At 52.2% G+C, this 23,999-nt stretch overlaps 1 protein-coding gene across 4 annotated transcripts in view; it reads left to right on the top strand.

Annotated features, from left to right (window-relative positions):
* Positions 1-23,999, top strand: part of HPCAL1 (hippocalcin-like 1) — a 120,991-nt gene that overhangs the window by 69,068 nt on the left and 27,924 nt on the right. The window lies entirely within an intron of this gene.

Genomic DNA, 23,999 nt, shown 5'->3' with positions numbered 1-23,999 from the left:
GGAACAGAGGGAGGGGCAGGGCCTGGACCCCCAGCAAGTCCCAGTTCATGATGGTGTGCTGCTTCTCCATGAGTGAGACATGAGGGGGTCACAGAGGCCCGGAAGCATCGGCATCATCAGATCATCTGACTCGATAATAGAAAAATTAAAATTTAAAGTCATTGAAAGTGACGACTGACAGAAATGTTCCTAGAAACTGGAGATTGAGTGCTGAGCAGATCTCAGGATAGATGATATCAGACACATTGTCCACTGGGCAGAGGTTTTGTTTTGTTTTTTAAAGTTTCAGAATTCTAAGAAAAGAATGAAAGGCTTCTCTGTTCTTGAGGTGCTGGGGTCCCTCAGCCTCCACCATCCAGCCTCGAGCAGCTTCCCCCTCTCACCTGGTCCTCAGCCTTCTGGAACCAGACAGGTCCCCCACAGCAGCCCAGCCCACACTACCAGCACCACCCCCAGAGGTTTATGCCGTCTTCATGCAGTGGGAGACTCAGCCCCCACGCTGGAACCTGTCCACTTTAGCCCCAAGGATCTTATCGAGGTCAAATCTTTGGAACTCTGGGCCCTTGGGAACTTCTGGGCGAGACAACCCGGCCATCACAGGGGCTCCTGCGGGGTTGACTTTATGATGCATTTGGGTCATGAGGTCTGTTTTTTTTTGTTTGTTTTTTTTTTTTTTTGAGACAGAGTCTCCCTCAGTCGCCCAGGCTGAAGTGCAGTGGCGCGATCTCGGCTCACTGCAAGCTCCGCCTCCCGGGTTCACGCCATTCTCCTGCCTCAGCCACCCAAGTAGCTAGGACTATAGGCGCCCACCGCCACGCCCGGCTAATTTTTTGCATTTTTAGTAGAGGCAGGGTTTCACCGTGTTAGCCACGATGGTCTCGATCTCCTGATCTCGTGATCCACCCACCTTGGCCTGCCAAAGTGCTGGGATTACAGGCATGAGCCACCGCACCCGGCCATGAGGTCTGTTTTTATCCCTTGGGCCTCTAGGAAAGTCCGTCCTGGCCAAGTCCTCAGTCCCCTAGTCTCATGGCTGACTGGCCCTGGAGCTCGGGTGGCCTGGCCCGGCCCACCTGCTTCCCCACAGGCAGCGGCTGTGGCTTCTGCTGCCTGAAGTGCTCCAGGTGCTGCAGGCTCCTTCCTTCAGGGCGTTCTAAGTCCCCTGTCTCGAATCCCCAGTCTCAGTTGAGTCCTCCTCGTGGGACAGAATGCCAGAGCCCTGGGGACAACGAATTGCATGAAACACTTATTTTAATTATAAGAGTTACGTAAGAACATATCAGAAAATTGTCAAAATACCGGACAAAAAAAAAAAGTCACTGATGGTCGCCTTCTCACGCTGTCACACGGTGGTGTGCAGCCTTCTGGTCTTTTGGTTGTTTTGCAGCAGTATTGGCACCTGTGTTACAAGATTTCATGTTGACCATTCTTGTTTTTGCTGTGGTCTTTAAGGATTACAGCGACAGCTGTTCCTCTTCAGGATGCAAGGAGACCGAGCCAGCCCTCAGGGAGCTGACGGTCCAGCAGGGGACAGGGCAAGAGGTGCGGTGGAGGGCAAGGGGACCCACGCGGGGGACAGGGCAAGAGGTGCGGTGGAGCCAGACCTTGCCCTCCAGAAATACAGGGAGACAGACACAGGTGTGTTTAATTCAAATACAGCATGTGGTTCTGAGAAGGCTTCTTGGAAAGGGCCTGGGATTGAGCTGGGCACCAGCGGGGGGACTCAGAGTGCAGGCGGCAGTTCCACCCCATGGCGTGGAGGAGGCACCCTAATCACTGCCTTTCAGCCGCAGCCCTGCCTGACATCATCTTTTTTGTTGATTGTTGTTGGCTGATGTTGGCTGTGGATATGTCCTCCACCAGAGTGGAGGACTCCCTGGGACCAGACCGCTTGTCCTTCTTCACCCAGAGAATAGGTGCCTTAAAATACTGACTGGACAGCAGGAGGAAGAGACGGGCGGTGGGCCGTGTCATGGAAGAATTCCCTGGGCCAGCCGCAGAGGAGTAGGCCTTGGCAGGCAGCTGGGAGCCTAGAGGGGAACTGAAGACCTCTCCCATAGTCAGCTGTCTTTAGGGAAGAAATAATAGAAAGTCACAGAAAAGAGGTGGGGAAGGGGAGGAAAGCATTTCTACTCACAGTCCCGTCGGGAGAGGTAACATTTTGGAGTACAGCGTGCCCTGCCCCAGCAGGCCCTGGCTGGATGCATATTCCTATACATATAATTCTGTAAGTGAGATCATTCCTTATCTACTATTTTACAACCTGTTTTTGTTTTTCGTTTTTTTCCATTTAGCAACACTTTGTTCTTCCCTAGAATTCACCAGGCAGGACAGGGCTGACGAAGGAGCCTCTCCCACCTGAACACTCAGTGGCCCCTCCCGGGCCTTGGGGCTTTCCTGGGGCCCTCAGCTATGGAGCAACAGCTCCCCTGTGCATCAGAGCCACGGGGGAGGGGTCCAGGGGGCACAGGTATGACCACCACTCCCATTTTATGTCCTTTAGGAAGCTCGAAGAAAAGCGGTTAGCCAAGAACACAAACTACGGTGATGTTGTTTGCAGTGTGGTGTGTTGAGATAACATAAACTCTGAAGTGAGAATTGACATTGATTTGAGCCCCAGATCATCCTCTTAGCAGCTGTGTGACCTGGGACCGGATGCTTAACTTCCAGACTTTAGTTTCCTCACTATACAACAGGGACAGGGATCATACCTTTCTCTGAGAGTTGGAGGAAGAAGTGAAACCAAACGCAGCCCTGTGATAGCCGCTCACGCGTGGAGGCACTCAGCGGGTGCTGGCTCCCATACTGCCCGAAGGAATCGACTGACGAACTCTCAAATTCATGAAATAATTCAAGAGAGTAGCTGTGGAGACAATAAATAATTATATTAGCTGGTGTGGTTTGGATGCGTGTCCCCTCCATGTCCATGTTGAAATGTGGTCCCCAGCGTTGCAGGAGGGGCCTGGTGGGGGGTGATTGGATTGGCGGGGGGGGCAGATTCCTTACGAATGGCTTGGGCCATCCCCTTGGTGATGAGAGAGCAATGTGGTCAATTTTTTTTTTTTTTTTTTTTTTTTGAGACGGGGTCTCGCTCTGTCGCCCGGGCTGGAGTGCAGTGGCCGGATCTCAACTCACTGCAAGCTTCGCCTCCCGGGTTTTACGCCATTCTCCTGCCTCAGCCTCCTGAGTAGCTGGGATTACAGGCGCCCGCCACCTCGCCCGGCTAGTTTTTTGTATTTTTTAGTAGAGACGGGGTTTCACTGTGTTAGCCAGGATGGTGTGGTTGATTAAAAGAGTGTGTCACCTCCCTATTCTTTTGTTCCCGCTCTTGCCATGTGACATGTTGGCTCCCCATCACCTCCCACCATGATCGTAAGCTCCACCAGAAGCAGATGCTGGCACTGCGCTTCCTGTACAGGCTGCAGAACTGTGAGCCAATTAAGACGCTTTTCTTTATAAATTCCCCAGTCTCAGGTATTCCTTTGTAGTAATGCAAACAGACTAACACATTAGCCATAGCCATTTATTAACATAATTTTAAAAGATTTCAGTCTTGTGCTGAAATTGTTATGTTGGTGGTTACACATTTATCGAAACTTAGTGACCTGTACACTTACAAAGGATGAATTTTATTGTGTGTAAAGTACACCGTAATAAACTTGACTTTACAAAAAAAAATCCTTTTTTTTTTTTTTGAAACTGGGTCTCACTCACCCAAGCTGCAGTGCAGTGGCACGATCTTGGCTCACTGCAACTTCCACCTCCTGGGTTGAAGAAATCCTCCCGCCTCAGCCTCCCAGGTAGCCGGGATTACAAGTGTGCATCACCACACCTGGTTAATTTTTATATTTTTAGTAGAGACAGGGTTTTACTGTGTTAGCCAGGCTGGTCTTGAACTCCTGACCTCAAGTGATCTGCCCATCTCGGCCTCCCAAAGTGTTGGGATAACAGGTGTGAGCCACTGTGCCCAGCCTTTATATCTCTTGACTGTCACAAAATGCATATTTTATTTAAGTTTGCCATAAATGGACTATTTTTACATACTGTATTGTAACCTGTTTAACATAATAATTAATCAGATATATTGTCCCTTGTTATTAAAATCATCCCTTGTGGCCCAAACTTGAAGGCAGTACTCTGTCCCTGGGTGTGCACCGTAACTTCTTTAACGAGCACCCTGCTGTTCAGTGCTGAGGCTGCATCCCTCTGGAAAGCGCTGTTGAGAGGTGTGAGGAGGCTGCCACGCAGGTCGTACCGCCCCGAATGGCAGGTAGCAGGCAGCTGAGCGGAGCCCCAGCAAACACACCCTTGCCCCCGAGCCAGGCCCCCAACTGTACTTTTCCATTTCTTTACACCAGCAGCGCTTTACCTGGACAGGTGTCTAGACAGTACTTGCGAATTTAACTGGCATTCTGCCAGCTTCTCAGCTCTGTGGATACCGGTGGACACTGGTGCAGTCATCAACTCTCACTCACCGTGGGCACCTGCTGTGCCCACCTGCTGCCATCTGAGTGTCACGACCACACCCCCATCCCCATCCTTTCACGCACTATCTGCCCGCACACACTCTTCCACCCTCTGTGGACAGGGCCCCTGCCACCTCTGAAGCTACCTGCTGTCTCCTGGCAGCCCCCTCCTCCCCCTGGCTCCCGTGTCCTGCCCACCTCCCCGCACTGGCACCTCCTGAGCAGTCCTGGCTGAGCATCCACTCTGAGGGCAGCCCCTGGCCGGGCACCGAGATACAAAGCGTTATGAGGGTGTTCTGTTGAGGAACTGAGTCCAGTGTGAACAGTGAACACAGAAACATAAAGGGACATCCAGAATCACTGCAGGGTGGTGAGCCACCGAGGGGGCCACGCACGGGAGAGGGCATTCAAGGGCGGCAGGCCACCGAGGGGACTGGGCAGGCACGGGGAGGGCATTTCAGGGAGTGCAAGGAAGGACGGTTGGAGGCGGCGAAGATGCTGGTTGAGGGCACGGATGAGGCGGGGAGGCGTTTTGACTTTGGACTGACGGTCTTAACTGACCAAGGTGGTAATTTCTAGTCCTGTGGCCTCAAGACAGGCTGGACATTGGAGGACGGGATGACACTGGCTCTTCTAGGGTAACTTGTCTGGGTTTGAGGTTCTTGATGGGGTTTAGGACATGGTGGGAACGTAAAGATGGTGCCAGCATCTGAATTCTCTGCCGTCTTCCAGAGTCAGGACTCTGCAGCTACCTTGCCCAAGAAAAAGTAGAGAAAGGTGGTTTCATGTTTTCGGTTTTTTTTTTTTTTTTTTTTGACTGCTTTGAAGGGAAGTGTGGGACTCATTTGCACATACAGTTAACATTTTCAAGGCTTGTGCAGGGCCAGAGAGATTTGGTTGCAGCTGTTAGTTTTACTTCCTGTCCCGATAAAGAAGGGTACTTGCCTCAGCCCTCGCCTGCTGCCATAACAAAGCTCCATGGACTGGGCCGCCTAAACGCAGACGCATACTCAGCTCTGGAGGCGGGAGGTCTAGATCAGGGCATCCACATGGTCAGGTTCTGAGGAGAGCTCTTCCTACTTTGCAGGTGGCGTTTTTCTCTGTCCTCCTGTGGAATGAGAGCAAGCTCTAGTCTCTAACTCCTCTTACAAGGACACTAATACCATCAAGGGACCTCACTCTCCTGACCTCACTGCAACCTAATTACTTTCCAAAGGCCCCACCTCTTACCACCATCATCTTCGGGGTTAGGGCGTCTGTGTACACATTTGAGGAGAGGGCACGGCCATTCAGTCCGTGGCCACACTGCATGTTTTGGGGAGGGACTGGAGAGAGGCTGCCGTTTGCTGGGCACCTGAGTGGGTTATAGATGTTAAATCCTCATGGTAGAAAATGTGGAAAATACAGAAACAATTCAGAGATCATCACAGCAGACATATGGGTCCATTTCTTCTCGTCAGTATTCATTTACAGCGAGGCGGACAGACCCATACTGTAATTGAGTCATGCTATGTATTTGTTTCAGGTCCCGCTTTTTCTTTCCACTTAAGACCATACCATTCATTTCCTGTGTCATTAAAAATATTTGTGGTCAAGTGCAGTGGCTCATGCCTGTAATCCCAGCACTTTGTGAGGCCAAGATGGGCAGATCACCTGAGGTCAGGAGTTTGGGACCAGTCTGGCCAACATGGGGAAACCCCATCTTTACTAAAAATATAAAAATTTGTCCACCTGGGCCAGTGCGTGATTCCGAAGATTACATTTGAAGTCCAGCCTTGCAGCTTTCCAAAAACCTGTGCCTCCCTCTTTCTGCTTGTAAATATCCCTCACGACTGGTTTCCCGGAAAAATTGTGAGGATGAGCGAGGTGTTGCTTGTGGAAGTTACTTTGGAGGGAATGTGTTTGTGACACCCCATGGGTGGTGCCTCCTGGCACCACCCATGCCTTCTGGGAGTGGCCCATGGGGCTCCTGAGGGTGGACGGACGTGGAAGGGGACAGGCCTGGCTCCTTTTCTTGGTTGGCTGGGCTGGGCTATGGGCAGGAGCTATGGCTGCGGCTGACCCTTCTGCAATGGGAGCTGAGCAGTGGTACAGTTAGATGGCTCCCCAGACGGTCCGACGGCTCAGCCTCCAAGGCCTTGAGTGATGGGATGACCATGACCACTGGATGTCTCTCAGTAGGCTTTGCCTTAACCATGCCAGCAATTCCACCATCTGCTTTATAAGCCCTGGTATGTACATCAGATTGGCTAAGGACGCAAAACTGGAATCCTATTAAATTCCAGAGGCTCTGGTCACTTGAAAAGATGAGCTGAAAATAAGATAAAATTTCACAGGATTAAAGGCAAGCTTTGCACTGTGGTTTAAGTTTAGAGTCGTCCATTCATGAGAGTGCAGGTTTGGGAGAAAATAAGATTGGAGAGGCTTGAGTGCACGCTCGGAACTTGTGGCTCTTTCTTAGTCTGTCCACGCTGGCTGTACTGCAGCCCCCCTCAGCTGGAATCAGGGGTGGCCCAACCATGGGTACTTTGGACAAAGATCCCCAAAGTCAGGCATGCCCTCTTGTTAGGGAGGATGAACTCCCTGACCCGAGTCCACCTGGAGGGCCAGGCAGGAATTAGAACCGCTTCAGAAAAGCTCTGTACAGATTTAATGGCACGGGTACCTGGGGCTCAGAGCTGCAGACTGAGCGTGTTGTGCAATTGTCGGGCGGCTTTTCCCTTGGCCACAGTAGATTTACAATTAAGAAAAACAAATCCAGCTCTCAGTCAGGAGTGTGCAAGGTTCGCTTGGTCTGGAGACAGCAGCTTCTGTGCTCTGGGTAGTGAGGAAGTGGATGGGCAGGTTGGCAAATAAGCCACATGTATGTCCTGTGGGCTCAGCCCCCATCTTAGTGGGCACACCGGGGCCCACGAGATCCGGGGACTATTTATGGAGGGTGTGCTGGGGCAGGGGTGTGGGTGGGTGTGCGCTGCTTGTGTTGTTGAATTGGGATGTTTCCAGCCAGACCAGTCTGCTGGGACAAGCCTTCTGGCTCTGGGCCAAAGGCCTCCGCAGCTGTGACCCATTCAGGCCTAGAAAGCTGGGGGTGCTGACTGTCACCACCCAATGGCCTCCATGGCGTGTCCACAGAGGGCCACCTTTCTGCAGGGCTGGGCGGCTACTGACTGGGCGTAGGAGCTTCTTGTAAAGTCCGTAGCAGGGTTGCTCCCTACAGCCCACCCCTCCCCATTTTCTCTCTCTCTGCGTGACTATTATTCACTCTTCAATTCTCTGTTTAGATGTCACGTCCTCTGGGAAGCCTTCCCAGATTCCAGATGGGGCTGGAGGCCCTTCTTCAGACTCCCCTGGCATCCTGCACTCACTCACCTATGGCACACGTCATTGGCCACGAAGTCTCCTGGGCACGTATCACACTGCGGGTTCCTTGAAAACAGGAATCGCTCTTGTTCTCTGTTGCATCTGTAACACTTAGGACGGTACCTGGCACATAGAAGGAGTCCAATTAAGAATGTTTTGAATGAGTGAAAGAGTCCCTAAATGAGACTTCTGTTGCAGCATGAAGACCAGCCCACCACCCTGATGAGAAAGTTCGAGTGTGGGAACCGCTCCGCTGCAGATCTTGATGGCCTGGGTCCTCTGGATGTGCAGGGTGGAGGCAGCCCCTGAGTTCTCATGGGGGCTGGTGGGCAGAGTGGGGCCCCAGGATGCCTGATGGCCCGGTCTGAGGTGTCCAGGTGCCCCTGAGGTGCTCACTACCCAGCAGATGCATGTATCTGTCATATACTGGATAGGCCTTTAGTCTAACCGAGGAGGCATCTGAGCTCCTTAAAGGATTCTGCAAGGATGTCATGTTTTGCTTTGAACAATAGACACGTGGGTCTGCTGAGCCCCAGCCGACATTCCGCACAAGGACCTTGAGGCTCCCTTCCCGCTGTGTGGCTCCAGCAAGTCTCCTCCCGCCTCAGGTCTGGGTTTCCAGGCATTAAGTGACAAAGTGGATGTGATGCTCCTTCTGAACTGTAATGTGCACTGCGTGGAGATGTTCATGTCCTGTGTAGACTGGGCGCTGTCACATCAGGCAGGACTATAGGGACAGTGTTTGTCAGCCTGTCTTCTGGGCAACTTGGGGTATCCTCCCTTTATATCACCTCCTGCCCAGGTTCTCTGTGCCACCAGAACATAATGTCATTTGGGATCCCTGATGGGACATTTTGAACTTTGGTTCACAGTAAAGATTGGTCCTGTGTGATCTTAAAGTCAATATGGCTTAAAAACAAATGGCTGTCAGGGTATTGTAAATCAAAGCAAACACCGATGAGAATGGCCCAAATCCAGGGACACTCAGCACCAAACGTGAGGGAGGACGTGAAGCCACAGGAACCCTCACTCACTGCTGGTGGGAACACAAAACAGGACAGCCACCTTGGAAGACAGTTTGACAGATCCTTAGAAAGCTAAACACACTTTTACCCTGTGATCTAACAATCGTGCTCCTTGATATTTACCCAGAGGAGTTAAAAAAACTTATGTCCACACAGAAACCTGCACATGGGTGTTTATAGCAGCTTTATTCATAATTATTCATAACAGCCGGAACTTGGAGGCAGCGAAGGTGTCCTTCAGTGGGTGAATGGATAAATTAGCTGTGGTGCATCCAGACAATGGAATATTATTCCACAGCACTAAGAAGAAATGAGCTAGCAAGCCATGAAAAGATATGGGGGAACTCATCTGCATATGAGTAGGTGAGAGAAGCCAATCTGAAAAGGCTACGCCTATGGAGGATTGCAACTCTGTGATATCCTGGGAAAGGCAAAGCTATGGAGATAATAAAAAGATCAGTGGTTCCTAGGGGTTAGCAGGGAGGGAGGAACAGGCAGAACACAGAACGTTTTTAAGGCAGTGAAACTGCTCTGTAGGATCCTGTAGTGATGGAGCCATGTCATTGCACAGTTGTCAAACCCATAGAATATACAGCACCAGCAGCGAGTCCTACTGTCGCCTGGGAACTTAGGTGATAATGACGTGTGAAGAGGCAAGGCGGGTTCATCAGTTGTAACAAACAGCCACCCTGGTCGTAGGGAGGGCAGGAGGTATGTAGAGAACTCTGCTTTTCATGCAATTTTGCTGTGAACCAAACGGTTCTAAAAAATAAAGTTCATTAATTAAAAAAAAGAAAAGAAAAGAAAAGAAATGGCCACATGCAAAGCACTGCATGGAGGGCCACGCATCCCAAGCAAGTCAGCTAGAGTAGAGGCAGGAACAAAATAGCTCTGTCGGGTTCTGGACGAGAAGCCGCATGCACCACTCGCTCCCTGCTCCCGTGCGGGACCAGTGGAGACCTCCCTGGCCCGGCTGCAGCCGCTGAGTGTGGGAGTGTGCTCTCCACAGCAAACCAGCCATGAAGGCTGCACACCTTCCTGTTTCTGCCCAGCCACACCACAGGGCACTCAGCCCTTTTCCTGAGCACTCGAAGCTGCGTTTCCTCGAGCTCCTTCCTGTCTAAGAACAGGAGAGGAGTGGTGGCTCACTTGTGCACTGCTTTCCAGGGCAGGGGTGTACAGCACCTGCAGCACCTTTGACTCCTCTGGGAATGAGGCGTGGTTTAATCCGCACACCCCTTACCACTAGAGCCTGCAACTAGTCAAAAGGTGAATCTGGCCGGGCTGCAGTGGCTCATGTCTGTCATCCCAGCACTTTGGGAGGCTGAGGCAGGAGGATCACTTGAGCACAGGAGTTCCTGACTAGCCTGGGCAATGCATTAAGACCTTGTCTCTACAAAAAGTAAACAAAATTAGCCTGGCATGGTGTCGTGTGCCTGTGGTCCCAGCTACTCAGGAGGCTGAGGTAGGAGGATCATTTGAGCCCAAGAGGTCGAGGCTGCAGTGAGCCAAGATCGTGCCACTATGTTCCAGCCTGGGTGACAGACTGAGACCCACCCCCCTTTTTTTTGAGGCCACATCTTGCTCTGTCGCCCAGGCTGGAGTGCAGTGGCGCTATCTCGGCTCACTGCAACCTCCACCTCCCAAGTTCAAGCAACTCTCCTGCCTCAGCCTGCGAAGTAGCTGGGATTATAGGCACCCGCCACCACACCCAGCTAATTTTTGTATTTTTAGTAGAGACAGGGTTTCACCATGTTGGCCAGGCTGGTCTCAAACTCCTGACCTCAAGTGATCCACCCACTTCGGCCTGCCAAAGTGCTGGGATTACAAGTATGAGCCACCACGCCCAGACCTGAGTGAGACCCTTTCTGGAAAAAGAAAAAAAGGTAAATCTAAGGGGTGACCAATAGGGGAATATATTTGTCGAGTCTCCTCACCTCAGCACCGTTGACATTTGGAGCAGCATAATTCTTTGGTGTGTGCGGGGAAGAGGGGGCTGTCCTGTGCATTGTGGGGCATTTAGCAGTATCCTTGGCCCTACCCGTAAGATGCTAGTAGGCGAGTCCCCTCGACTCCCCAGTTGTAATAACCAAAAATGTCTCCAGACATTGCCAAATGTCCCCGGGAAAATCGCTTAGGTTGAAGTCACTAAATTATATGCGTATATATATAATTACACATGCATACACACATGTACACACACACACACACACACACACCTTTTGCTGGTGGCTCTGGATTGGCAAGCTTGCTCCATGCCAAGAATCAGCATCCTAATACTTGCCCCACCCTTTAAAATAAACTTCCCAATCCTAGGCAGACAACAGAACAACCCCAGACCTCCGGCCTCAGGGTGGGGACAGGGTTGGGGAGATGGCAGCCTGGCTGGAAAGTCATTTCTTTCTTCAGTCATATCAGATAAGCCGCTTCCCTCTCTAGGAGTGGGATGGGGGCTGCCAGGGGTGTTCTTGCAAAATTCCCCTTGTGGGGGCAGAGGGGTGGAGGGAGAGAACTGCCTCCACACAGCCCCGTGGGATGAGTGTCTGGAGGGAAGGGTTTTGGGCACCTACCCGGGGGAGAGAGGGGAGCCCAGGCTACCATCTCTGGTGTCCCCTTGCTCACACTCACTACTGTCCTCCACAAACTGCCATGCTTGCTTGGTGCCAGGTGCTGTGCTGGGCGCTGGGGCAAGGCCCCCTCCCCCGTGGGGCTCCAGATGCTAATCTGCAAATCCCAGAAAAGTGGAATCTCAGTGGCAGAGTGGGATGAAGGGGAGGTGCTCAGTGCTATAAAAGCCAGCGGCCGGGAGTTTCAGGGGCTTCCCTAGGGAGGGACCCTGAGCTGGGGTCTGAAGGAAGAACAGTTCACTGGGGAGTTAGGGAGTGTTCTAGGCAGAGCAAACAGTGCAGTGGCAGCCGGGGCTGGCACTTTTAAAGAAAAGCCTCAAGACTTCTCTTTCTGATTGTAAAGTGAGCTGAGCAGACTGAAATCAAAGATAGGAAAATAAAGATAGACGCGACAGGTCGGGCGCGGTGGCTCATGCCTGTAATCCTAACACTGGGAGGCCGAGGCGGGCGGATCACAAGGTCGAGATCAAGACCACCCTGGCCAACATGGTGAAACCCCGTCTCTATTAAAAATACAAAAATTAACTGGGCATGGTGGCGCGCACCTGTAATCCCAGCTACCCGTGAGGTTGAGGCAGAAAAATCGATTGAACCTGGCAGGCGAAGGTTGCAGTGAGCCGAGATCGCGCCACTGCACTCCAGCCTGGCGATAGAGCAAGACTCCATCTCAAAAAAAGAAAAAAAGATAGAGGTGACAGGAAGACCCCACTGTGAGTGGCGTCCGCTGAGTGCACTTGTGCGTGAGCAGCTGTGTGGTGGTCCTTGCTGTCTTCCCATCAGCCCCTCCCAGACTCTGGGCCTGGAGAGACTGAGAATCTGACCAAGGCCACCCAGTGGTGTGAGGCTGGCCTGTTGTGCTTACATCCCTGGGTGACTCTAGGACCCCAGTGCTTCCTACTGGTGACTTCTGCTCCCGGTCACTTGTCGGGAATGCAGTGTCCAGGGCTGAACCCCCGGAGGCTGTGTGGGACAGGGTCCAGGAACCTGCATTCTAGCAAGCACCTGCTCCAAGCTTGCTTCCCTGGCAGGGAGGCTTAGTGATCCAAGTTCCTTGGGTGCAGACACTTGCTGCTTCTCTCTGAGGCCGGGCTGGGCTGTGATTTTTTCATCCAATGTGCTGGGCTGATTTGATTTGCAGTTGCAGAATGAGAAGCTGTAGAGGAGATCAAGGCGAGCTGTCTACATGGGTGATGGCAGAATCTGGTGTTTGCTTGGCTGAGTGGCGTCACTAATAGGATTTGCCGAACCTTTTGGATGTTTGTGGCGCAATGGCTGCTGTGGGAACCCAGAGGCTGCTCATTTGTGGGGAATGAATAATTTATTTCTGTTTTCAGATGACTTATTCCTTCACCATAGACACTGCAGCCGAGCTCCCGCATGTTCTGTAGGCTCCTGATTAAGTGGTTCCAGCAGGAGAATTTGGCTTAATCCCCCACTGCCCTGGATGCCTGGTTCCAGGCTGCTGATTTGTCGGCCTCGTGTCAGGCGTGTCCAGAGCCTCTCCACACTGGGGGCTTTTCTTCCTGCTCTGCCTGTTTGGGAAGCCTGGCCACTGAGCATGTGCTGGCCGTGGGTTTTAGAGTGGTCTGGCAATTAGGATATTAATGTCGATAACACAGCAGGACTTGCATGCAACAAGCTGAGCCACATAACGTCACAGTCGCTCTTGAACGTCTCAGACTTTCACATGGGCCAGCCGCTGCCCAACCTAGGTTGCTCCTTCACCTCCTCAGGGCCTCCCTGACGTCAGTTTCGACACATGCCTTCCATCCTGCCCGGGCCACCGTGTTGATCCTCTGGGTCCATTGCTCAAGAGCCCACCATGGCTCCCTGTTGCCAAATGCAGCCTGAATTCAATATCCAAAGCCCTCCGTGAATGGGCTTGGTCCTTCCTCCCTGGCCTCTCTTGCATGGCTCCATGCTCTGAGCTGCCTACTCACTGACTCATTCATTTACTGTTTATTCTTTTGTTGTTTCAGCACTGAGTGGGTCTGTGAAATCATTTACGTGTTTATTGAGAGTCTGCCCGGGCAGGGCAGGGGCTTTTTATTGAGAGTCTGCCCGGGCAGGGCAGGGGTTTTGATGTGGGGAGCAAGACCCCGCCCCAGGTTACAGGTAGGCCCTCCCAGGTGGCCCAGGGCTCTGGGAGTGAGGGGGCGGGGGAGGGCTGTGAGATGGCAGCGTGGGAGAGTCTCAGGATTTTTGGCATCTTTAATCTGCCCACTGGGTGAGATTGAGGCCTCAGGTGGGTGTCAGGGCCTTTGAATGCCAAACCACAAAGGTCTGCAGGCTGAGGGAGCTGCAAGAGGGTGTTGTCAGTGACGAGGGCATTGGAGCATGGTGGAGGAGACCACGTTGCAGATGGCCAGCTGGAGCACCGCCCCTCCCCCGGCCAGTGCCGCTGCCTGGACCCCTTCCACCTCTCCACGGACCCACCTCAGGCCCCACCCTCCCCCTGCACTGCCTTGCATGGCATTGCTTAATTTCACTGCAATGACTCACTGGGGCTGTTTTCCTCACTCCCTTATTGCTCTTTGGGTGAGGTTTGGTCTCTGGCCTCCCTAGAAGGCAGAGCGCAGTGCCCGGGGAGTGGCCAGTGGGAGAAGTGGGGCTTGCAGGCCAGGCGGGCCCGAGTGTGGTTTCTGGTGCAGTGCTGGTGGCTGTGTCGCCCGGGGCAAGTGGCTCGGAGCCTGTTTCCCATCTGCAGATGGGGGGATGGTCTGTACCTGTCCAGCACCCATGAGGAGCAGGTGGGACATGGTGTGGCCATCAAGGGCCCCTGAGGGGGACCTGTAAATGCCACATTCAGCCTTCTGCGTTAAGGACCATAAGTCCAAAGAGTGGCCCTGTGTGAATCCACCTCCTTGTGCCAGCCTCACGGCCTCCTCAGAGAGGGCATGGAGGAGCGGTGGGATGCCCACGGTACCGTGGAGGAAGCAGTCCCACAGAGGAAGCAGTCCTGGAGGAGGGGTGACTGGCCCAGGGCCACGCGGTGGCACACTGGAGTCTGGCTCCAGCCTGCTGTGGGGCATATCCACATGGAGAGGCGCTCGGTGTATCCCCCACCCTGTCACCCCCACAGCATTCCTGGTGCTCTGGGTACCTGCTGTTTCTGAGCCATCCAGGTGGGCATAGGGACAGCCTCACCAGGGACAGTGTGGCCCCATGCTGGTAAGCAGGCGATACTGACCCTGGTTCCAAACTGTGTTCCTGTCAGTCCTTCATCTTGCTCTTCTGGTATCATTATGAACACAACTTTAGAAAGTTTAACAGTGGTACTCAGAGAGGCTTGGGCCCCGACTCATGTGACACTGACCAACAGCTGAAAGGTGACTTGTGGTCTGAACACCTGCAAGGGACACTTCTTCCAATGCCTGAATCTTTGCATCTCTGCCCAGCAAATGACAGCACCTGGAGTGGTAGCTGGCCATACCTGGCCCTGGGCGCGTAAGTAAGACCATGCTTCTCAGGCCCTGTTTGCTCAACTGCACAATGGAAGGGTTGGGCAAGATGGATGGTTTTCTTTTCTTTCTTTCTTTTCTCCTTCTTTGCAGTTGACCATTTTTCTTGCCAGTGAAATCACAGGTGGAGGTCTATGTGTTTGGCAGGTGAATGGCCATGCAGGGGTGGAGGGAGGCCTGGATGCTTTTCTTCCCTGCACTCGCAGGACCCCCATGGGACCCTTGGACCCCAGAGGACAATTGGAGGCTTCTGGCCTAGGGTTCTAAGGTCTCCTGAGTAGGTCAGAGGCTCGTTGTCTGGCTGAGAGAGAGCAGACAGTTGGCGTGTCTGAGGGCAGGAGGCTCCCCAAATAGAAAGGGCTGGATTGGGAGATTTATTCTTCCCGCCTCCCTGGGGCCATCGGCATTTCCCCTATGACTGCCTCACTGTTCCCGATGTTGGCAAAGGTTTGTTTTATCTTCCTCTTTCCAGAACAGGAGGTGCCTCAGCAGCTCTGACGCTGCCTGAGAAGAAGGTCAGTGGTGTCTGGGAGCCATGGTGAGGGTGGCAGTGACTGGGCTCGGGAGGTTCCAGAATTCTGTTAGTGAGCATCGAGCTGTTTTATTTTCCTTCCTGCTTATGGAAGGTCATGAGTGAACAAACAAGTTTCAGTCTCAAGACAACACAGCATGTTTAGAGGCGACCTGTCCCCACCCCACTCCCATCGCTGGGAGAGGACTGCAGGTCTCACGGTCTCCCTTCTGCCTCTACTGCCCCCAGGTCTGGGGACTCCTACGATTTCTGTCCCTGCTGCCTGGTATTTTTGTAGCACTGTCTGGTTTTCAAAGTTCTCCTACAACAATTGTGCTTAAAATAAAATATAAACTCCATCCCCAGTTCCCAAGCCCCACTCCCCTCTGACCTCGTCTGTTACTGGGAAGCCCTGTCTTTGTCACCAGCAGCGGCTGTGAGTACCTCGTCGGTGTTTAGGAGTCCAGGTTGCTGCAGCATCTTGGTGTGTACTGTGGACCCGTTGTGTGTGTGCCCCCAAATTACTGTGCTGAGACCCTCACTCCAAGTAGGATGTTCTCGCCTCCCAAATTACCTTTGGGAGGTAATTTGGTCATTAGTGCCCTTATAGGAAGAGGACGCGAGCCAGACCCGCCTCTGCTGTCTACCAGGCAAGTATATAACGAGAAGGTGAGGTAGGAGGTGGGACTCGACTCCAGAGGCAGGACATAGACACCGGACCAAATTGCAGACTAGCTAAAACAGGGCCAGGGTAGAAACAGCCTTCCCTAAGACGTGCCCACCAGTGTGCCATGTCAGTTTGCCACTGCCATGGCAATAACCGGAAATTACTGCTCCTTTCCTTGGCAATCATCTGATGACCTGGAAATTACCACCCTTTTCCTAGAAATTTCTGCATAATCCATCCCCTAATTTGCATGTAATTAAAAGTGGAAATAAATCTGCAGTGCTGCCTCCAAGCTGCTGCTCTGGGCACACTGCCTGTGGGGTAGCCCTGCCCCACAGGGAACAGTCCCTCTGCTGCCGCTGTCCACGGCTGCTTCAGTAAAAGTTGCTAACACCACCAGCTCACCCTTGAATTATTTCCTGGGTGAAGCCAAGAACCCTCCTGGGCTAAGTCCCATTTTGGGGCTCACCTGCCCTGCATTATCAGGAGCCATCCGTATACCAGGAAGAGAGCCCTCCCCAGAATCTGACTGTGCTGGCACCTTGATCCTGGACTTCCAGCCCCCAGAACTGTAAGAGGTAAATGTCTGTCATTTACTCTGGGTGAAGCCACCCAGTCTATGGTAATTTGTTAGAGCGGCCTGGACGAAGACACAGTATGTAAGGAAGCATTTGTGTCTGGCTTCTTCACTCATCCCTGCGGTTGTGAGATGCATCTGTTGTGTGGGGCATGAGATTCATTCTCATTGCTTTATGGGGCTCCGTGTGACTACACTCCAGTTTCTTTGCCCATGGAATGTACATGGATGCTTGGATCGTTTCCAGGGTGGGGCTGGGCAAGTTATGCAGCTCTGAGTGTTCCTGCACGTGCTTTTGGTGGACATGTGTCCCTCTTTCTGTTGGACATACATGAAGGAGGTGAACTGCTGCTTCACGGGGCATAGGTGTGGACACCTTTCGTAAATATGCCAGTGTTTCAAAGTGGTCATAGATAGTAGATTCCTTTTATTACATGACAAAAGCTCAAATGCCCTGGTGGTGGGAGTGGCAGCAGAAGCCTACAGTAAGACATTACACATTTTCTGGAAGTCAGGGATCCCTGCCAGCCGGTGCCCGGTGCCCCAGGAACAGGGATTTGGTGCTGGGCACTAGTCACGACCACTCGTGGCTCAGGTGTTGGGTGCTCTCTCCAGACCTTCACCTGTGTGAAGCTTGCAACCTGGATGGTCTCATGTGGACGTGTTGGCTTTCACCCTGTGCTCTGGGTCTGGTCTGAGACCACAGCCCACCCTGGTGGTCTCTGCAGGGCACGTAGGCTTCTCTGTAACTCAGTTTCTTGAATTGAACAATGGAAGAAAATGCCTCTATGAAGAGAAGTCACTGCAAAACGTCTGTTGACAGCATTCTTGGAGCAACTGTGCTTATCACCTGGGGGCCACAGTGGAATTAGTCATCTGAAAACCACAGTCACCTCTGAAATAGTCATAATCCAAAACCATCCGTCTTCGACTTCAGACCCCATTATAATTTTTTCTCCCTAAGGGACTTTGCTTTGTAATTATGTTGGATTTCGGAATATATTAAAATAATTTGTCATCTCTTGAGCACACATTTGCGTGCTGTGAGCAAGCAGGAAAGGCCATTTCCGATTTTCTGCAGGTCCCAGTGAGCACGTGAAGCCTGCGCCTGGGCAAGAGGTTGGGTACTCGGAGGAAGAAGCTCTTCCAGCACCCTTTCCCAAAGACCAGCCAGCAAGTGAAATGGGCACCGAACCTCCGCACTGCTCCAGGACTGGGCCAAGAGGGAGGGACTGACCCCAGAAACGGCCCCGGAACCATAACCTGCTTACACTGTGACCTGTAATGCCCAGGGTGGCAGCCTGGGCTATTTCTGGAGTTGAGCTGAGAGTTCCTCCAGTGGAAACTCCTTACAGAACATGAATATTCCTGAGGGCCTGGGGTCCGGCACCGCCTTCAGTGGACTGGATCACCTTCTTGAAGGCAGAGAGATCTTAAGAGCTTATGTGTGACTGCCCACCCGATGCCCAGCACTCATCTGCTTGAACCCCAGTGGGCCATGGCCTTCTCAAAGGTGGGGACCCCGTCCCTGTACCTAGCACACATGGTGGGCACTCGGCCTGGGTTTGCAGTGCCTGCTGGGGAGTTCTCCAAGGCAGTTTTATAGCTCAGCTTCAGCACCTTCCTCGGGGCCCAGTCCTGGATTTGAGGCTGCCATGGGGGTTTGTGGTCAGCTGAGTTGGTACTTGTCCATCCCTTCGTCTCTGTAAGGGGTGACAAGCACTAAGACCTGTTATGTCCCCTGGCTTGCGAGGCCGGAAAGCTCTACACTCTGTCCCCTCGCTCTTGTGACTGCTCTGTGCTCTCCTGCCTGCTGGCATAGAGGAGTAGGAGGATATTGACTTGGATTCCTTTTTATTTATTTATTTTTTAAAAAAATCAGCTTTGTGGAAATGTAATTCACATACCCTACCATTTACCCATTTAAAGTATACAATGTAAAGTATACAATTTAGTGATTTTTAGTATATTCTCATGTATGTGCAACTATCACCACAGTCAACTTCAGAGTGCTTTCATCACTCCGAAAGGAAATCTGTGCCCTCTACCGGCTAACCCCTCTTTCCCCATCCCCTCTTCCGCCAGCCCCAAGAAACTACGAATCTACTTTCTGTCTCTGTCCTGGACATTTTACATAGATGGAATCATACCACATTTGTCCTTTTGTGTCTGGCGTCTTTCATTATATTTTTGAGGTTTTGTTGTTGTTTCTTTTTTTTTTTTTTTTTTTTTTTTTTTTTTTTTTTTTTTGGAGATGGAGTCTAGCTCTGTCGCCCAGGCTGGAGTGCAGTGGCGCGATCTGGGCTCACTGCAAGCTCCGCCTCCCAGGTTTACGCCATTCTCCTGCCTCAGCCTCCCGAGTAGCTGGGACTACAGGCGCCCGCCATCTCGCCTGGCTAGTTTTTGTATTTTTTAGTAGAGACGGGGTTTCACCGTGTAGCTCAGGATGGTCTCGATCTCCTGACCTCGTGATCCACCCATCTCGGCCTCCCAAAGTGCTGGGATTACAGGCTTGAGCCACCGCGCCCGGCCTGTTGTTGTTTCTTAAGACATGGTCTCGATCTATCCCTCAGGCGGGAGTGCAGTGGCATGACCACAGCTCACTGAAGCCTTGAACTCCTGGGCTCAAGTGATCCTTCTGCCCCAGCCTCCTGAGTAGCTGAGACTACACGCATGCACCACCATGCCTAGTTAATTTATTTAGTTAGTAGCAATGAGGTCTCACTGTGTTGCCCAAGCTGGTCTCTCAGTGCTGGGCTCAAGCGATCCTCCCACCTTGGCCTCCGTTAGGGCTGGGGTTGCAGGTGTGAGCCACCACACCTGGCCGAGAATTGGTATTCCTTAACTGTTTGTAGAGTTCAGTAGTGAAGCTATTTGGCCAGGGCTTTTTTCTTTGTGGATAGTGTTTCGATTACTAATTCAATCTCTTCACTTGTTCTAAGTCTTTCAAATTGTCTCTTTCTTGAGACGGTTCTGGTAGTTCGTGTCTTTCTACTTGGCTTAGATTTTGCAGGCCTCTCCCTGCTCTTTCAGTCACAGTTGACGTTTTTTGAGTTCTTTCTATGTAGCAAGCATTTATTGTGCATTAGCTCATTTAATCTTTACAAAAACTTGATGAGCTAGGTAGTACTATTGTCATCTCCATTTTACAAATGGGGAAATGGATGCAGGGAGAGGTCAGATAACAGGTCAAGGTCACACTGCTAGGAAATAGGAAATAGTTCAGCCAGGTTTTGATTCCAGACAGTCCAGCCATGCAGCCCTGACCTTGCCGCCTCCCGCAGCCTTTCTCCAGAGACTCAGAGAGGGGCCTAAGGCCTGACATGAACAAAGGCCTGGGGGAGGTAGGGTCGGAAGGACCCCAGGAAAAGTGTGTGCGTAAAGGGCTCTGACTCCCAGTTGGGGAGTTCGGATGTCCCCTCGGGGCTTTCGTCTTCTAACATCCTCTCTCCCAAGCGCTCAGCCAAAGGGCAGCACAGAGCACCCCACCCTAGGGTGCAGCACCCCAGCTGGCAGGAATTTGGAGCAGTAGATCTGTGCCCAGCAGGTCTGTATGAATTACCCAGGCCTCTGCATTTTGCTTTTCTAGAGGAAGAGGCATGGCAATTTGTAAGACAATCACTAGACGGAAATCAAGAGCAACCAGACATAACTCAACATAATTATTTCTGCGTAATGACTTCTGCTACTTGATTCTGTCTCGAGCAATGACTGTAATCTCTATCTGTCACTGGGAAGCTGGTGGCCAGGGAGCCCCTGTGGCTTAGAGATAGAGCCAGGAGGAAATTTGCAATTCGAGTTAATGGAGTGTTCCCAAGCAGCCTGGGAGCCAGTGCCTTCCAGGTCTCTGGAAGAGCAGACCCCCCCTCCTGCTAGGAAGCCTGGTGTCAGAGCTGGCTGGGCCTGCTCTGCGGAGTCCAACTCACCCACTTTGTTGCAGATGGGGAAATTGGAAATGGCAGAAGTCACAGGATGTGCCCAAGGCACAGGCCAACCTGGAACCACCACTTCCCCTCCACCCTCCCACCATTCAGCATTTCCCCGTCAGCTGGCCTGGCTGTCGGTGGGGCAGAGGGAAGATGCCTCTGTGGAGCTGGTCACTGAGAGTGCTGGCCAGGCAGGGCTGCTCCCAGGAGGCTGGAGACAGTGGGGACTTTGCAGCCAGACAGTGAGGGACCTCAGTGTGGTGACTGGCTGTGCTTGCTGAGCGTGCCGGCAGATTTGCGCTCACCTGCTCCAGCTGGGGGCATGCAGAGGCCCAGGAGGGTGCTTACTCACTGCATTCCATGGCCTCTTAAAAATCCCCGTTAGGCCGGGCATGGTGGCTCACACCTGTAATCCCAGTACTTAGGGAGGCCAAGGCAGGCAGATGGCTTGAGCTCAGGAATTTGAGACCAGCCTGGAAAATGTAGTAAGATTTCATCTCTACTAAAAATGAAAAAAAAAAAAAAAATAGATTGGGATGCATCTGTAGTCCCAGTTACTTGGGAGGCTGAGGCTGGAGGATTGTTTGAGCCTGGGAGGTCGAGGCTGCAGTGAGCTTTGATTGTGCACTCCAGCCTGGATGACAACCCTGTCTCCCGAAAAGCAAACAAATGAAAAAAAAAAACCTTTTAATTAACCAGAGCAGCTGAAAAGAACAGAGCATGGGTTTGGGGATTTGTGTTTGGGGTACCCCACCCCCCACTTAGCTGAGTGTGACCTGGGCTGGTGTCCTGCAGTCTCTTTCCTTCTCCATAAACGGTTGAGAATGAGCTCTCTGCTGCGGCCGGTCGGAGGAGGATGATGAAATGAGGAACTGGTACATTCTGCTGCTGGCTCCATTACGGGGTTTCTCCTCATGGAGAGCTCTTGACCCTGTCCAGGTCTTGATTTCTCTGAGTGTCAGAGCAGAGCGCACGGAGCTGTTGGATAAATTGGCTGAGATCATCGATTTGAAAACGCCATGGGAAAATATGGAGCAAGGCGGAGAGCAGAGAGGAGCTTTAGGGCAGTGAGCCTGCGCTATGTGATGCTGTAATGGTGGGTACGCATTGGTACATGTTTGTCAAAGCCCACGGAGCTGTTGGATAAATTGGCTGAGATCATCGATTTGAAAACGCCATGGGAAAATATGGAGCAAGGCGGAGAGCACAGAGGAGCTTTAGGGCAGTGAGCCTGCGCTATGTGATGCTGTAATGGTGGGTACGCATTGGTACATGTTTGTCAAAGCCCACGGAGTGGCCCACACCAAGAGTGAACCCTAACGTGAGCTGTGGACCTAGGAGGTGATGATGGTCAATGCAGGTCCCTCAGTTGTAACAAATGACCCACTCTGGCAGGGGATGTGGATCGTGGAAAAGGCTGTGGCCGGGAATGGTGCAAAGGGTATATGGGAACTTTCTGCTCAATTTTGTTGGGAAGACCTAAAAATTAAAATCTTTTATTTTATTTTATTTTTTTGAGACAACATTTCACTCTGTCACCCAAGCTGGAGTGCAGTGGTGCGATCTCGGCTCACTGCAACCTCTGCCTTCCAGGCCCAGGTGATCTTCCAACCTCAGCCTCCCATGTAGCTGGGACTACAGGCGTGCACCACCATACACGCTAATTTTTTGTATTTTTAGTAGAGATGGCATTTCGTGATGTTGCCCAGGGTGGTCTCGAACTCCTGGAGTCAAGCAATCCACCTGCCTCAGCTTCCCAGAGTGCTGGGATTACAGGCGTGAACCATGGGGTCCAACCTAAAATCTATCTTTAAAACACACACACACACACACACACACACACACACACACACAACTATCTTAAAAGCATAGTGACCTTGCAGTGAGAATTTCTGGTGGGAAGATGCATGACTTTGTCAGGTCTTGAATTCTAGCAGTGAGTTTACATACATTCCATAATTGGCCTACAAAATTCTATATTTGGGAAATGGTAGAAATTTAACTCTGAGCAAGATACACCCTATTTCCAATCACATGTGATGCATCTTGGGAGCATTCATTTGTCAACCATTATTTATTGAGCGCCTGCTGTGTCCAGGCTCTGCATGCACAGACATGAAACGGACGATTTCCTGACCTTGTGGAGCTCACAGTCAGTGGGGTGGGTTGGTGGGAGGTGGAAGGAGGGGAGAGGTGCAGCGCCCCCATCATGCAGGAGCGAGGGGAGCCCTGCTGGCACGCAGCACTGTGCTGAGGCTGGGTGTTCTAGGGTGAACAAGCCACTTGGTCTAGTGGGTGTTTGTAAAGCGGGATCATTGCTATGAGGGAGAGAACCTTGTACTGGGAGAAAGTAATCAGGGAGCGTGCGGTAGATACGGAAGAGAAATGGGCTGTCAGGTGAAGCGACTGTCGGGATTCCATCCTGGCTCTGCCCCTTAGAAGACACATGATCTTGCAGGTAATTAGCTCCTATAAGCCTCCATTTTTCCCGGTCTCCCAGGGCTGCTGTGTGGATTACATTGGATAATGAGTACAGATGCATAGACAGCCTTTAGCAAGGAGCCTGGTTGTATGGAGCTGTCGGCCTCCACACTGGTAATACACATAGGTACCAGAGGCTGCAGGTTCACAGAGGAGGGGTCACCAATCCGTGCCTGGGGAGCAGGCAGAGAAGAGGGAGGTGGGCCCGTCCTGAGTTCACGCTACATGAAGGGTGCTTGGAACGCTTGTGCCAGAGCTGGCTGTGAGGATTGAGGGTGGGAGTGGCTGGGCACCTGGACACTGGCAGCGCAAATTTCCCTTCTCAGTCTCTGGGTGGTTTTGTGAGCTTCTGGCTGAATGTCAGGTGACGCGTCCTGACCTTTTCCTGAGCACCTAGTGTGTGCCCTGCGCGGGGCCTAGGAGGCATGCTGGGGGCAATATGGGCCTCAAGGAGGAGGTTGGGTGATGAGGCGCCAACCCAGGTATGCCAGGCAAGAAACCGTGGAGGCTGGAGGGATCGTGAAGAGGGCAGCAGTGGGTGCCAGGCCTGCGTGTGCATGATTCCACTGAACCCTCGTAATGGCCCTGGGTGCAGGGTACAGAGTGCTGGGTGAGGATGGAGGCTGCGCATCTGTGATGGCCCCAAGTGACAATGCTGTTGGGATTCGAATGAGTTTGTGGACCACAGAGGTCCCAGCCACGCTTAGTTTCCATGCCAGTTTTGTAGTAACTGGCGACCTCACTCGAAGGGTGGCCAGCATCTCACCTTGGGGCTTCTGTCAATGTTGTCGTGGGCTTCCCTCCCACTGGTGTACAGTGGCCTTGAGCATGTGCCCCTGCCCACGGCAGCTGGCCGGAGGCCGGGAGCCAGGGGTTTCTGTATTTAGCATGGCACTTG

Source organism: Colobus angolensis, unplaced genomic scaffold, assembly GCF_000951035.1.
Source record: "Colobus angolensis palliatus isolate OR3802 unplaced genomic scaffold, Cang.pa_1.0 Scaffold53, whole genome shotgun sequence".
Classification (NCBI taxonomy): Eukaryota; Metazoa; Chordata; class Mammalia; order Primates; family Cercopithecidae; genus Colobus; species Colobus angolensis.
Note: the sequence above shows the minus strand (reverse complement) of the source record. Positions and strands in the feature narration are given on the sequence as shown.